This window comes from Pleurodeles waltl, chromosome 4_1, assembly GCF_031143425.1.
Source record: "Pleurodeles waltl isolate 20211129_DDA chromosome 4_1, aPleWal1.hap1.20221129, whole genome shotgun sequence".
Classification (NCBI taxonomy): Eukaryota; Metazoa; Chordata; class Amphibia; order Caudata; family Salamandridae; genus Pleurodeles; species Pleurodeles waltl.
The window spans coordinates 55,656,674-55,670,907 of record NC_090442.1 but is presented as its reverse complement, the minus strand read 5'-3'; the positions used below and the strand labels follow the sequence as shown (position 1 = coordinate 55,670,907).

General features: G+C 52.8%; 6 non-coding genes across 6 annotated transcripts; 4 read left to right on the top strand and 2 right to left on the bottom strand.

Annotated features, from left to right (window-relative positions):
• The first annotated feature begins 926 nt into the window (after nt 1–926).
• TRNAG-GCC (transfer RNA glycine (anticodon GCC)) lies at nt 927–997 on the top strand. Its single transcript has one exon. It is a non-coding gene; the product is annotated as a tRNA-Gly (tRNA).
• Nucleotides 998–1,393: 396 nt separating this feature from the next.
• TRNAN-GUU (transfer RNA asparagine (anticodon GUU)) lies at nt 1,394–1,467 on the bottom strand. Its single transcript has one exon. It is a non-coding gene; the product is annotated as a tRNA-Asn (tRNA).
• Nucleotides 1,468–3,170: 1,703 nt separating this feature from the next.
• On the top strand, nt 3,171–3,241 carry TRNAG-GCC (transfer RNA glycine (anticodon GCC)). Its single transcript has one exon. It is a non-coding gene; the product is annotated as a tRNA-Gly (tRNA).
• A 2,157-nt stretch (nt 3,242–5,398) lies between these two features.
• Nucleotides 5,399–5,469, top strand: TRNAG-GCC (transfer RNA glycine (anticodon GCC)). The gene has a single exon. It is a non-coding gene; the product is annotated as a tRNA-Gly (tRNA).
• Nucleotides 5,470–7,643: 2,174 nt separating this feature from the next.
• On the top strand, nt 7,644–7,714 carry TRNAG-GCC (transfer RNA glycine (anticodon GCC)). Its single transcript has one exon. It is a non-coding gene; the product is annotated as a tRNA-Gly (tRNA).
• A 396-nt stretch (nt 7,715–8,110) lies between these two features.
• Nucleotides 8,111–8,184, bottom strand: TRNAN-GUU (transfer RNA asparagine (anticodon GUU)). The gene has a single exon. It is a non-coding gene; the product is annotated as a tRNA-Asn (tRNA).
• Nucleotides 8,185–14,234: the final 6,050 nt, after the last annotated feature.

The window sequence follows — 14,234 nt, the reverse complement described above, 5'->3', positions numbered from 1 at the left end:
TTGTGCTGCCTGCCTGTGAGACACGTGTCTTGCCCATCTCAGCTCCACTGTGGCATGTTAGATATGTCTTTGAGCAGAGTCCCGGTCCCAGAGCTGCTGCCTTCTCTGCACTCTGGCTTGTAAGACTGCAGGCAAAGGCCCTCCCTGGCCCCTCAGCCAGATAGATACATTTACCTGCAGGGCTCAGCTTTGGTGAAAGATATTGGCGAGAGAGAGGAAAGGGGACGGCCCGTGGTGCACCCCCTATTTTGCATAGAACCACAGCCTCCTGGGAGGGCAGAGACATGAGGGTTCTCAGGGAAAGCCCTCCCAGGAGTGTTGAAGGGCAGGACGTGAAACACAGCAATCCCGGAATGGCCTGGTCTAAGATGCCTGTGCAATAGGCCTGGCCCTAGGCTTCCGGGGCTCTTCCTCGGCAGAGGCCCCAGTGGTATGAGCCCGACCAGGGCTGTGCCCGACCAGGGCTGTAGGGCGCGTTGGGAGCGCGTTAGGGACGCGAAAGAGGGCGCAGGGCGCAGAACTCTGCCCGTTTCTCCCCAGGATTTTGGGGAGGACAGGGAATCTGGCCAGGTCAGTGACTAGGCTTTCCCAGAAGGAAAGTCCAGTGACAGTGGCATGTTGTGAAACACAAGATTGCTGGTGGTCTGGAGGGTGCTTTCTGTCAGCCACTTCTCCCGGGAGCAGCCAGAGAGCAGGCTGATGTCGTGCTCTGTCAAGCACAACACTGGCCCCAAACCACTGTCCTTAGCAAAAGCAGAAACATTCATAGTTTCAGTCTCCTGCATCTGATTCCTGCCATCAGCATGTGAACGTTTGGCAGTCCAAGGCTTGCCATGCAAACTTTGTTCATAGGTGTCCCATGCGAATGCATGGGCCTCATCACTACTGTCTACGGCAGGGCTCTCTGCTCAGCCTATGTAAGTGAAGCATTGGTGGTTCAGTGGTAGAATTCTCGCCTGCCACGCGGGAGGCCCGGGTTCGATTCCCGGCCAATGCAAAGCGCCCTTCTTTTGGCTTTGCTTTAGAAGTCAGAGATATAGACTTGGTGGGGGAAAAAATGTCAAAGAGTGACCACGCCGTGATTTGAACACGCAACCTTCTGATCTGAAATCAGACGCGCTACCGTTGCGCCACGAGGTCCCTGTGCATGCAGTTCTCAGCCCCGGATCAAGAAATGCTTCTGTGCCTTTTATTGGCCCTCAGTACGCCTGTGGTTAAAGTAGAAGGCTTGGTGTCCCGTTTCCAGTCCTATTGGTGGAAATGACTAGAGGTGAAGAGATGAGAGAAGATAGAAATGTTGAGATAGAGCATGTCACGCAGGCAAAGCGAGAGCTCTAAGAGCAAAGCCAGACAGCTGTGTTTTAATTCAGGACTTGATGTAGGCAAAAGCATACGTCCCTGGGTGGGCTTGAACCACCAACCTTTCGGTTAACAGCCGAACGCGCTAACCAATTGCGCCACAGAGACCAACCACCGCAGTGAGTGTGTTGGGACTCAATATATGTTTTTACCTTTGTGCTCCTGCCTGCAGCTCTAAGGTCCTGGCATAAGACAGGTAGGCTTAGACTCCATTGTGACATGTCTTACTTCTCTTAGAAGAAGGTTCTGAGTTGCCAGGCAGCTTATCTTCTGCCGGGCACACTTTCCTTTGCAGGCTTTCAGGTTGTGAATCCAGCACTGCTTAGGTGTCCATGTCAGACATGAGCAGCTCATTGAGCCCCACTGTGTGTTTTTTGTGGAGATACAACTCTCAGACTAGAGGGAGCAGGCGGGAAGTGGGTGAGACTCACACAGGGTGGGTGGGGCAGTTAAAGGATGTTATCTAATAGTGTAATCGAGGAGTTGGGTTTTTTGTGCACTACACTTTAACCAGCGATTCTTTCTAAAAGGAAATCCCAGGGCAGTACCCGCAATGAGTGGCATCCCCACACCCGAGGTTGCATTGTGGTAGCTGTTCCCTGAGCCCCTAGCCCCTGTCCCCATGTCGCCCTTTCTCCTCGTGTAACTCACCTCAGGTTCGGTGGCTCTGATACTTGCTGCTTCTGCGCGATCATCCCCATGATCTGGGCCTTTGTACGAAATGTCATGTAAGATGACTTTATTCAGCACAGCGTTTGTCATTTGCTTGGTTGTCCTGTCACTGTTGGATGTTTTCTTGCGCAGACTACTGTCTAATGGTGGGAAGGCCACGAGACACGTGACTTTTCTCTTTCCTTGTTAGCATAGTTTCCTGCCACTCTCTTGTTGTGCTGCCTGCCTGTGAGACACGTGTCTTGCCCATCTCAGCTCCACTGTGGCATGTTAGATATGTCTTTGAGCAGAGTCCCGGTCCCAGAGCTGCTGCCTTCTCTGCACTCTGGCTTGTAAGACTGCAGGCAAAGGCCCTCCCTGGCCCCTCAGCCAGATAGATACATTTACCTGCAGGGCTCAGCTTTGGTGAAAGATATTGGCGAGAGAGAGGAAAGGGGACGGCCCGTGGTGCACCCCCTATTTTGCATAGAACCACAGCCTCCTGGGAGGGCAGAGACATGAGGGTTCTCAGGGAAAGCCCTCCCAGGAGTGTTGAAGGGCAGGACGTGAAACACAGCAATCCCGGAATGGCCTGGTCTAAGATGCCTGTGCAATAGGCCTGGCCCTAGGCTTCCGGGGCTCTTCCTCGGCAGAGGCCCCAGTGGTATGAGCCCGACCAGGGCTGTGCCCGACCAGGGCTGTAGGGCGCGTTGGGAGCGCGTTAGGGACGCGAAAGAGGGCGCAGGGCGCAAAACTCTGCCCGTTTCTCCCCAGGATTTTGGGGAGGACAGGGAATCTGGCCAGGTCAGTGACTAGGCTTTCCCAGAAGGAAAGTCCAGTGACAGTGGCATGTTGTGAAACACAAGATTGCTGGTGGTCTGGAGGGTGCTTTCTGTCAGCCACTTCTCCCGGGAGCAGCCAGAGAGCAGGCTGATGTCGTGCTCTGTCAAGCACAACACTGGCCCCAAACCACTGTCCTTAGCAAAAGCATAAACATTCATAGTTTCAGTCTCCTGCATCTGATTCCTGCCATCAGCATGTGAACGTTTGGCAGTCCAAGGCTTGCCATGCAAACTTTGTTCATAGGTGTCCCATGCGAATGCATGGGCCTCATCACTACTGTCTACGGCAGGGCTCTCTGCTCAGCCTATGTAAGTGAAGCATTGGTGGTTCAGTGGTAGAATTCTCGCCTGCCACGCGGGAGGCCCGGGTTCGATTCCCGGCCAATGCAAAGCGCCCTTCTTTTGGCTTTGCTTTAGAAGTCAGAGATATAGACTTGGTGGGGAAAAAAATGTCAAAGAGTGACCCCGACGTGATTTGAACACGCAACCTTCTGATCTGGAGTCAGACACCCTACCGTTGCGCCACGAGGTCCCTGTGCATGCAGTTCTCAGCCCCGGATCAAGAAATGCTTCTGTGCCTTTTATTGGCCCTCAGTACGCCTGTGGTTAAAGTAGAAGGCTTGGTGGCCCGTTTCCAGTCCTATTGGTGGAAATGACTAGAGGTGAAGAGATGAGAGAAGATAGAAATGTTGAGATAGAGCATGTCACGCAGGCAAAGCGAGAGCTCTAAGAGCAAAGCCAGACAGCTGTGTTTTAATTCAGGACTTGATGTAGGCAAAAGCATACGTCCCTGGGTGGGCTTGAACCACCAACCTTTCGGTTAACAGCCAAACGCGCTAACCGATTGCGCCACAGAGACCAACCACCGCAGTGAGCGTGTTGGGACTCAATATATGTTTTTACCTTTGTGCTCCTGCCTGCAGCTCTAAGGTCCTGGCATAAGACAGGTAGGCTTAGACTCCATTGTGACATGTCTTACTTCTCTTAGAAGAAGGTTCTGAGTTGCCAGGCAGCTTATCTTCTGCCGGGCACACTTTCCTTTGCAGGCTTTCAGGTTGTGAATCCAGCACTGCTTAGGTGTCCATGTCAGACATGAGCAGCTCATTGAGCCCCACTGTGTGTTTTTTGTGGAGATACAACTCTCAGACTAGAGGGAGCAGGCGGGAAGTGGGTGAGACTCACACAGGGTGGGTGGGGCAGTTAAAGGATGTTATCTAATAGTGTAATCGAGGAGTTGGGTTTTTTGTGCACTACACTTTAACCAGCGATTCTTTCTAAAAGGAAATCCCAGGGCAGTACCCGCAATGAGTGGCATCCCCACACCCGAGGTTGCATTGTGGTAGCTGTTCCCTGAGCCCCTAGCCCCTGTCCCCATGTCACCCTTTCTCCTCGTGTAACTCACCTCAGGTTCGGTGGCTCTGATACTTGCTGCTTCTGCGCGATCATCCCCATGATCTGGGCCTTTGTACGAAATGTCATGTAAGATGACTTTATTCAGCACAGCGTTTGTCATTTGCTTGGTTGTCCTGTCACTGTTGGATGTTTTCTTGCGCAGACTACTGTCTAATGGTGGGAAGGCCACGAGACACGTGACTTTTCTCTTTCCTTGTTAGCATAGTTTCCTGCCACTGTCTTGTTGTGCTGCCTGCCTGTGAGACACGTGTCTTGCCCATCTCAGCTCCACTGTGGCATGTTAGATATGTCTTTGAGCAGAGTCCCGGTCCCAGAGCTGCTGCCTTCTCTGCACTCTGGCTTGTAAGACTGCAGGCAAAGGCCCTCCCTGGCCCCTCAGCCAGATAGATACATTTACCTGCAGGGCTCAGCTTTGGTGAAAGATATTGGCGAGAGAGAGGAAAGGGGACGGCCCGTGGTGCACCCCCTATTTTGCATAGAACCACAGCCTCCTGGGAGGGCAGAGACATGAGGGTTCTCAGGGAAAGCCCTCCCAGGAGTGTTGAAGGGCAGGACGTGAAACACAGCAATCCCGGAATGGCCTGGTCTAAGATGCCTGTGCAATAGGCCTGGCCCTAGGCTTCCGGGGCTCTTCCTCGGCAGAGGCCCCAGTGGTATGAGCCAGACCAGGGCTGTAGGGCGCGTTGGGAGCGCGTTAGGGACGCGAAAGAGGGCGCAGGGCGCAGAACTCTGCCCGTTTCTCCCCAGGATTTTGGGGAGGACAGGGAATCTGGCCAGGTCAGTGACTAGGCTTTCCCAGAAGGAAAGTCCAGTGACAGTGGCATGTTGTGAAACACAAGATTGCTGGTGGTCTGGAGGGTGCTTTCTGTCAGCCACTTCTCCCGGGAGCAGCCAGAGAGCAGGCTGATGTCGTGCTCTGTCAAGCACAACACTGGCCCCAAACCACTGTCCTTAGCAAAAGCAGAAACATTCATAGTTTCAGTCTCCTGCATCTGATTCCTGCCATCAGCATGTGAACGTTTGGCAGTCCAAGGCTTGCCATGCAAACTTTGTTCATAGGTGTCCCATGCGAATGCATGGGCCTCATCACTACTGTCTACGGCAGGGCTCTCTGCTCAGCCTATGTAAGTGAAGCATTGGTGGTTCAGTGGTAGAATTCTCGCCTGCCACGCGGGAGGCCCGGGTTCGATTCCCGGCCAATGCAAAACGCCCTTCTTTTGGCTTTGCTTTAGAGGTCAGAGATATAGACTTGGTGGGGAAAAAAATGTCAAAGAGTGATCCCGACGTGATTTGAACACGCAACCTTCTGATCTGGAGTCAGACGCGCTACCGTTGCGCCACGAAGTCCCTGTGCATGCAGTTCTCAGCCCCGGATCAAGAAATGCTTCTGTGCCTTTTATTGGCCCTCAGTACGCCTGTGGTTAAAGTAGAAGGCTTGGTGGCCCGTTTCCAGTCCTATTGGTGGAAATGACTAGAGGTGAAGAGATGAGAGAAGATAGAAATGTTGAGATAGAGCATGTCACGCAGGCAAAGCGAGAGCTCTAAGAGCAAAGCCAGACAGCTGTGTTTTAATTCAGGACTTGATGTAGGCAAAAGCATACGTCCCTGGGTGGGCTTGAACCACCAACCTTTCGGTTAACAGCCAAACGCGCTAACCGATTGCGCCACAGAGACCAACCACTGCAGTGAGCGTGTTGGGACTCAATATATGTTTTTACCTTTGTGCTCCTGCCTGCAGCTCTAAGGTCCTGGCATAAGACAGGTAGGCTTAGACTCCATTGTGACATGTCTTACTTCTCTTAGAAGAAGGTTCTGAGTTGCCAGGCAGCTTATCTTCTGCCGGGCACACTTTCCTTTGCAGGCTTTCAGGTTGTGAATCCAGCACTGCTTAGGTGTCCATGTCAGACATGAGCAGCTCATTGAGCCCCACTGTGTGTTTTTTGTGGAGATACAACTCTCAGACTAGAGGGAGCAGGCGGGAAGTGGGTGAGACTCACACAGGGTGGGTGGGGCAGTTAAAGGATGTTATCTAATAGTGTAATCGAGGAGTTGGGTTTTTTGTGCACTACACTTTAACCAGCGATTCTTTCTAAAAGGAAATCCCAGGGCAGTACCCGCAATGAGTGGCATCCCCACACCCGAGGTTGCATTGTGGTAGCTGTTCCCTGAGCCCATAGCCCCTGTCCCCATGTCGCCCTTTCTCCTCGTGTAACTCACCCCAGGTTCGGTGGCTCTGATACTTGCTGCTTCTGCGCGATCATCCCCATGATCTGGGCCTTTGTATGAAATGTCATGTAAGATGACTTTATTCAGCACAGCGTTTGTCATTTGCTTGGTTGTCCTGTCACTGTTGGATGTTTTCTTGCGCAGACTACTGTCTAATGGTGGGAAGGCCACGAGACACGTGACTTTTCTCTTTCCTTGTTAGCATAGTTTCCTGCCACTGTCTTGGTGTGCTGCCAGCCTGTGAGACACGTGTCTTGCCCATCTCAGCTCCACTGTGGCATGTTAGATATGTCTTTGAGCAGAGTCCCGGTCCCAGAGCTGCTGCCTTCTCTGCACTCTGGCTTGTAAGACTGCAGGCAAAGGCCCTCCCTGGCCCCTCAGCCAGATAGATACATTTACCTGCAGGGCTCAGCTTTGGTGAAAGATAATTGGCGAGAGAGAGGAAAGGGGACGGACCGTGGTGCACCCCCTATTTTGCATAGAACCACAGCCTCCTGGGAGGGCAGAGACTTGAGGGTTCTCAGGGAAAGCCCTCCCAGGAGTGTTGAAGGGCAGGACGTGAAACACAGCAATCCCGGAATGGCCTGGTCTAAGATGCCTGTGCAATAGGCCTGGCCCTAGGCTTCCGGGGCTCTTCCTCGGCAGAGGCCCCAGTGGTATGAGCCCGACCAGGGCTGTGCCCGACCAGGGCTGTAGGGCGCGTTGGGAGCACGTTAGGGAAGCGAAAGAGGGCGCAGGGCGCAGAACTCTGTCCGTTTCTCGCCCGGATTTTGGGGAGGACAGGGAATCTGGCCAGGTCAGTGACTAGGCTTTCCCAGAAGGAAAGTCCAGTGACAGTGGCATGTTGTGAAACACAAGATTGCTGGTGGTCTGGAGGGTGCTTTCTGTCAGCCACTTCTCCCGGGAGCAGCCAGAGAGCAGGCTGATGTTGTGCTCTGTCAAGCACAACACTGGCCCCAAACCACTGTCCTTAGCAAAAGCAGAAACATTCATAGTTTCAGTCTCCTGCATCTGATTCCTGCCATCAGCATGTGAACGTTTGGCAGTCCAAGGCTTGCCATGCAAACTTTGTTCATAGGTGTCCCATGCGAATGCATGGGCCTCATCACTACTGTCTACGGCAGGGCTCTCTGCTCAGCCTATGTAAGTGAAGCATTGGTGGTTCAGTGGTAGAATTCTCGCCTGCCACGCGGGAGGCCCGGGTTCGATTCCCGGCCAATGCAAAGCGCCCTTCTTTTGGCTTTGCTTTAGAAGTCAGAGATATAGACTTGGTGGGGGAAAAAATGTCGAAGAGTGACCACGCCATGATTTGAACACGCAACCTTCTGATCTGGTGTCAGACGCGCTACCGTTGCGCCACGAGGTCCCTGTGCATGCAGTTCTCAGCCCCGGATCAAGAAATGCTTCTGTGCCTTTTATTGGCCCTCAGTACGCCTGTGGTTAAAGTAGAAGGCTTGGTGTCCCGTTTCCAGTCCTATTGGTGGAAATGACTAGAGGTGAAGAGATGAGAGAAGATAGAAATGTTGAGATAGAGCATGTCACGCAGGCAAAGCGAGAGCTCTAAGAGCAAAGCCAGACAGCTGTGTTTTAATTCAGGACTTGATGTAGGCAAAAGCATACGTCCCTGGGTGGGCTTGAACCACCAACCTTTCGGTTAACAGCCGAACGCGCTAACCGATTGCGCCACAGAGACCAACCACCGCAGTGAGTGTGTTGGGACTCAATATATGTTTTTACCTTTGTGCTCCTGCCTGCAGCTCTAAGGTCCTGGCATAAGACAGGTAGGCTTAGACTCCATTGTGACATGTCTTACTTCTCTTAGAAGAAGGTTCTGAGTTGCCAGGCAGCTTATCTTCTGCCGGGCACACTTTCCTTTGCAGGCTTTCAGGTTGTGAATCCAGCACTGCTTAGGTGTCCATGTCAGACATGAGCAGCTCATTGAGCCCCACTGTGTGTTTTTTGTGGAGATACAACTCTCAGACTAGAGGGAGCAGGCGGGAAGTGGGTGAGACTCACACAGGGTGGGTGGGGCAGTTAAAGGATGTTATCTAATAGTGTAATCGAGGAGTTGGGTTTTTTGTGCACTACACTTTAACCAGCGATTCTTTCTAAAAGGAAATCCCAGGGCAGTACCCGCAATGAGTGGCATCCCCACACCCGAGGTTGCATTGTGGTAGCTGTTCCCTGAGCCCCTAGCCCCTGTCCCCATGTCGCCCTTTCTCCTCGTGTAACTCACCTCAGGTTCGGTGGCTCTGATACTTGCTGCTTCTGCGCGATCATCCCCATGATCTGGGCCTTTGTACGAAATGTCATGTAAGATGACTTTATTCAGCACAGCGTTTGTCATTTGCTTGGTTGTCCTGTCACTGTTGGATGTTTTCTTGCGCAGACTACTGTCTAATGGTGGGAAGGCCACGAGACACGTGACTTTTCTCTTTCCTTGTTAGCATAGTTTCCTGCCACTGTCTTGTTGTGCTGCCTGCCTGTGAGACACGTGTCTTGCCCATCTCAGCTCCACTGTGGCATGTTAGATATGTCTTTGAGCAGAGTCCCGGTCCCAGAGCTGCTGCCTTCTCTGCACTCTGGCTTGTAAGACTGCAGGCAAAGGCCCTCCCTGGCCCCTCAGCCAGATAGATACATTTACCTGCAGGGCTCAGCTTTGGTGAAAGATATTGGCGAGAGAGAGGAAAGGGGACGGCCCGTGGTGCACCCCCTATTTTGCATAGAACCACAGCCTCCTGGGAGGGCAGAGACATGAGGGTTCTCAGGGAAAGCCCTCCCAGGAGTGTTGAAGGGCAGGACGTGAAACACAGCAATCCCGGAATGGCCTGGTCTAAGATGCCTGTGCAATAGGCCTGGCCCTAGGCTTCCGGGGCTCTTCCTCGGCAGAGGCCCCAGTGGTATGAGCCCGACCAGGGCTGTAGGGCGCGTTGGGAGCGCGTTAGGGACGCGAAAGAGGGCGCAGGGCGCAGAACTCTGCCCGTTTCTCCCCAGGATTTTGGGGAGGACAGGGAATCTGGCCAGGTCAGTGACTAGGCTTTCCCAGAAGGAAAGTCCAGTGACAGTGGCATGTTGTGAAACACAAGATTGCTGGTGGTCTGGAGGGTGCTTTCTGTCAGCCACTTCTCCCGGGAGCAGCCAGAGAGCAGGCTGATGTCGTGCTCTGTCAAGCACAACACTGGCCCCAAACCACTGTCCTTAGCAAAAGCAGAAACATTCATAGTTTCAGTCTCCTGCATCTGATTCCTGCCATCAGCATGTGAACGTTTGGCAGTCCAAGGCTTGCCATGCAAACTTTGTTCATAGGTGTCCCATGCGAATGCATGGGCCTCATCACTACTGTCTACGGCAGGGCTCTCTGCTCAGCCTATGTAAGTGAAGCATTGGTGGTTCAGTGGTAGAATTCTCGCCTGCCACGCGGGAGGCCTGGGTTCGATTCCCGGCCAATGCAAAGCGCCCTTCTTTTGGCTTTGCTTTAGAAGTCAGAGATATAGACTTGGTGGGGAAAAAAATGTCAAAGAGTGACCCCGACGTGATTTGAACACGCAACCTTCTGATCTGGAGTCAGACACCCTACCGTTGCGCCACGAGGTCCCTGTGCATGGAGTTCTCAGCCCCGGATCAAGAAATGCTTCTGTGCCTTTTATTGGCCCTCAGTACGCCTGTGGTTAAAGTAGAAGGCTTGGTGGCCCGTTTCCAGTCCTATTGGTGGAAATGACTAGAGGTGAAGAGATGAGAGAAGATAGAAATGTTGAGATAGAGCATGTCACGCAGGCAAAGCGAGAGCTCTAAGAGCAAAGCCAGACAGCTGTGTTTTAATTCAGGACTTGATGTAGGCAAAAGCATACGTCCCTGGGTGGGCTTGAACCACCAACCTTTCGGTTAACAGCCAAACGCGCTAACCGATTGCGCCACAGAGACCAACCACCGCAGTGAGCGTGTTGGGACTCAATATATGTTTTTACCTTTGTGCTCCTGCCTGCAGCTCTAAGGTCCTGGCATAAGACAGGTAGGCTTAGACTCCATTGTGACATGTCTTACTTCTCTTAGAAGAAGGTTCTGAGTTGCCAGGCAGCTTATCTTCTGCCGGGCACACTTTCCTTTGCAGGCTTTCAGGTTGTGAATCCAGCACTGCTTAGGTGTCCATGTCAGACATGAGCAGCTCATTGAGCCCCACTGTGTGTTTTTTGTGGAGATACAACTCTCAGACTAGAGGGAGCAGGCGGGAAGTGGGTGAGACTCACACAGGGTGGGTGGGGCAGTTAAAGGATGTTATCTAATAGTGTAATCGAGGAGTTGGGTTTTTTGTGCACTACACTTTAACCAGCGATTCTTTCTAAAAGGAAATCCCAGGGCAGTACCCGCAATGAGTGGCATCCCCACACCCGAGGTTGCATTGTGGTAGCTGTTCCCTGAGCCCATAGCCCCTGTCCCCATGTCGCCCTTTCTCCTCGTGTAACTCACCCCAGGTTCGGTGGCTCTGATACTTGCTGCTTCTGCTGCGCGATCATCCCCATGATCTGGGCCTTTGTATGAAATGTCATGTAAGATGACTTTATTCAGCACAGCGTTTGTCATTTGCTTGGTTGTCCTGTCACTGTTGGATGTTTTCTTGCGCAGACTACTGTCTAATGGTGGGAAGGCCACGAGACACGTGACTTTTCTCTTTCCTTGTTAGCATAGTTTCCTGCCACTGTCTTGGTGTGCTGCCAGCCTGTGAGACACGTGTCTTGCCCATCTCAGCTCCACTGTGGCATGTTAGATATGTCTTTGAGCAGAGTCCCGGTCCCAGAGCTGCTGCCTTCTCTGCACTCTGGCTTGTAAGACTGCAGGCAAAGGCCCTCCCTGGCCCCTCAGCCAGATAGATACATTTACCTGCAGGGCTCAGCTTTGGTGAAAGATATTGGCGAGAGAGAGGAAAGGGGACGGACCGTGGTGCACCCCCTATTTTGCATAGAACCACAGCCTCCTGGGAGGGCAGAGACTTGAGGGTTCTCAGGGAAAGCCCTCCCAGGAGTGTTGAAGGGCAGGACGTGAAACACAGCAATCCCGGAATGGCCTGGTCTAAGATGCCTGTGCAATAGGCCTGGCCCTAGGCTTCCGGGGCTCTTCCTCGGCAGAGGCCCCAGTGGTATGAGCCCGACCAGGGCTGTGCCCGACCAGGGCTGTAGGGCGCGTTGGGAGCACGTTAGGGAAGCGAAAGAGGGCGCAGGGCGCAGAACTCTGTCCGTTTCTCGCCCGGATTTTGGGGAGGACAGGGAATCTGGCCAGGTCAGTGACTAAGCTTTCCCAGAAGGAAAGTCCAGTGACAGTGGCATGTTGTGAAACACAAGATTGCTGGTGGTCTGGAGGGTGCTTTCTGTCAGCCACTTCTCCCGGGAGCAGCCAGAGAGCAGGCTGATGTTGTGCTCTGTCAAGCACAACACTGGCCCCAAACCACTGTCCTTAGCAAAAGCAGAAACATTCATAGTTTCAGTCTCCTGCATCTGATTCCTGCCATCAGCATGTGAACGTTTGGCAGTCCAAGGCTTGCCATGCAAACTTTGTTCATAGGTGTCCCATGCGAATGCATGGGCCTCATCACTACTGTCTACGGCAGGGCTCTCTGCTCAGCCTATGTAAGTGATGCATTGGTGGTTCAGTGGTAGAATTCTCACATGCCACGCGGGAGGCCCGGGTTCGATTCCCGGCCAATGCAAAGCGCCCTTCTTTTGGCTTTGCTTTAGAAGTCAGAGATATAGACTTGGAGGGGAAAAAAATGTCAAAGAGTGACCCCAACGTGATTTGAACACGCAACCTTCTGATCTGGAGTCAGACGCGCTACCGTTGCGCCACGAGGTCCCTGTGCATGTAGTTCTCAGCCCCGGATCAAGAAATGCTTCTGTGCCTTTTATTGGCCCTCAGTACGCCTGTGGTTAAAGTAGAAGGCTTGGTGGCCCGTTTCCAGTCCTATTGGTGGAAATGACTAGAGGTGAAGAGATGAGAGAAGATAGAAATGTTGAGATAGAGCATGTCACGCAGGCAAAGCGAGAGCTCTAAGAGCAAAGCCAGACAGCTGTGTTTTAATTCAGGACTTGATGTAGGCAAAAGCTTACGTCCCTAGGTGGGCTTGAACCACCAACCTTTCGGTTAACAGCCGAACGCGCTAACCGATTGCGCCACAGAGACCAACCACCGAAGTGAGCGTGTTGGGACTCAATATATGTTTTTACCTTTGTGCTCCTGCCTGCAGCTCTAAGGTCCTGGCATAAAACAGGTAGGCTTAGACTCCATTGTGACATGTCTTACTTCTCTTAGAAGAAGGTTCTGAGTTGCCAGGCAGCTTATCTTCTGCCGTGCACACTTTCCTTTGCAGGCTTTCAGGTTGTGAATCCAGCACTGCTTAGGTGTCCATGTCAGACATGAGCAGCTCATTGAGCCCCACTGTGTGTTTTTTGTGGAGATACAACTCTCAGACTAGAGGGAGCAGGCGGGAAGTGGGTGAGACTCACACAGGGTGGGTGGGGCAGTTAAAGGATGTTATCTAATAGTGTAATCGAGGAGTTGGGTTTTTTGTGCACTACACTTTAACCAGCGATTCTTTCTAAAAGGAAATCCCAGGGCAGTACCCGCAATGAGTGGCATCCCCACACCCGAGGTTGCATTGTGGTAGCTGTTCCCTGAGCCCCTAGCCCCTGTCCCCATGTCGCCCTTTCTCCTCGTGTAACTCACCTCAGGTTCGGTGGCTCTGATACTTGCTGCTTCTGCGCGATCATCCCCATGATCTGGGCCTTTGTACGAAATGTCATGTAAGATGACTTTATTCAGCACAGCGTTTGTCATTTGCTTGGTTGTCCTGTCACTGTTGGATGTTTTCTTGCGCAGACTACTGTCTAATGGTGGGAAGGCCACGAGACACGTGACTTTTCTCTTTCCTTGTTAGCATAGTTTCCTGCCACTGTCTTGTTGTGCTGCCTGCCTGTGAGACACGTGTCTTGCCCATCTCAGCTCCACTGTGGCATGTTAGATATGTCTTTGAGCAGAGTCCCGGTCCCAGAGCTGCTGCCTTCTCTGCACTCTGGCTTGTAAGACTGCAGGCAAAGGCCCTCCCTGGCCCCTCAGCCAGATAGATACATTTACCTGCAGGGCTCAGCTTTGGTGAAAGATATTGGCGAGAGAGAGGAAAGGGGACGGCCCGTGGTGCACCCCCTATTTTGCATAGAACCACAGCCTCCTGGGAGGGCAGAGACATGAGGGTTCTCAGGGAAAGCCCTCCCAGGAGTGTTGAAGGGCAGGACGTGAAACACAGCAATCCCGGAATGGCCTGGTCTAAGATGCCTGTGCAATAGGCCTGGCCCTAGGCTTCCGGGGCTCTTCCTCGGCAGAGGCCCCAGTGGTATGAGCCCGACCAGGGCTGTGCCCGACCAGGGCTGTAGGGCGCGTTGGGAGCGCGTTAGGGACGCGAAAGAGGGCGCAGGGCGCAGAACTCTGCCCGTTTCTCCCCAGCATTTTGGGGAGGACAGGGAATCTGGCCAGGTCAGTGACTAGGCTTTCCCAGAAGGAAAGTCCAGTGACAGTGGCATGTTGTGAAACACAAGATTGCTGGTGGTCTGGAGGGTGCTTTCTGTCAGCCACTTCTCCCGGGAGCAGCCAGAGAGCAGGCTGATGTTGTGCTCTGTCAAGCACAACACTGGCCCCAAACCACTGTCCTTAGCAAAAGCAGAAACATTCATAGTTTCAGTCTCCTGCATCTGATTCCTGCCA